Consider the following 1,405-nt stretch of genomic DNA (forward strand, 5'->3'; position numbering starts at 1 on the left):
ACTTGATTTTTAGAAAACAAAGGCTTAGAGTTCAAGTTCAAATACAGAGAAAATGGTGGAAATAGGATCTGAAACCACTTTGCCTTTCTCAAAAGCCCATGCTCTTAATCACTTCACTGTGCCTCAGTGTTTCTCTAAAATTATGAGATCCTTGGCAAGGCTATTTCTTTCCTACAGTATATAAGAATGCCCAAAGATACCTTAACTTAGAGCCATTCCTTAGAAGTGTTCCTTTTTCTGATTCCATGACAACCAAGCAAGCTTTTGATAATTTGGCTCCCTCTGTAGTTTTCCTACAGGATGAGAGTCAGCTGGTCATGTCAATATGGCATTTGGTATAAATGACAGATTTATTTCTTACTGTGAATCAATACACTGCCATTCTTCTCTACATTGATCTCTGGGAACTTGGCCTCTAAAGACAAATCCATTTTTAGTAGACTGATAAAAATCAGTCTCATGGGTCAACAAAGCTGAAGACCAGACTAAACTGTGTTAGATTCACCAAGATAAATGTTGGCCTTGTTTTACTCTGTTGGAGCTGGTACCAGCCTTCCCTGAACTGCACTATTGGTAAAGTGCTGTGGTATTTGAAATCACAGAATTTATACAAGCATAAAAAAGATAGGAAGATAAAATGAGTTGAAGGCAGTGGATGAAAACAATGTGTAAAGGTAATATGAAGCCAGATATCAGGTTAGTATGGGTTTCCCAGGTGGCACGTAGTGGTTAAGAACCCACCTGCCAATGCAGGAGATACAAGAGATGGAGATTCAATCCCTGGGTTGGGAAGATCCCCTGGAGGAGGGCATGACAACCCACTCCATTTCTTTCTTGGAGAATCCTATGGACAGAGAAGCCTGGTGGGCTACAGTCCATAGGATTGCAAAGAGTCAGACACAATTGAAGCAACTTAACACACACGAATAATGTTAGTATACAAACTGTATATCATAGGATCTGATATATTGCTAGTGACAGACTTTAAATTTGAGCCTTGAACCTGTGCTTCTTAGAAGGCAAATCAAGGTGAGGAAATTTTATAAGGTAAGGATTCTGTTCTTTTTATTTGTCCCTTTCAGAAATAACTCAAGTAAAATAGTTCTTTTCTTTTTATTTGCCCCTGTTTGAAATAACTCAAGTAAAACATGATTATTACAGAAAAACTAAAAAAATGGATAATAATTCTTTTGAATCATGTATAATCCCTGTGAAGAAGGCTGAGCGCCAAAGAATTGATGCTTTTGAACTGTGGTGTTGGAGAAGACTCTTGAGAGTCCCTTGGACTGCAAGGAGATCCAACCAGTCCATTCTGAAGGAGATCAGCCCTGGGATTTCTTTGGAAGGAATGATGCTAAAGCTGAAACTCCAGTACTTTGGCCACTTCATGCGAAGAGTTGACTCA

Source organism: Bison bison, unplaced genomic scaffold, assembly GCF_000754665.1.
Source record: "Bison bison bison isolate TAMUID 2011002044 unplaced genomic scaffold, Bison_UMD1.0 scf7180017864259, whole genome shotgun sequence".
NCBI classification, from domain to species: domain Eukaryota; kingdom Metazoa; phylum Chordata; class Mammalia; order Artiodactyla; family Bovidae; genus Bison; species Bison bison.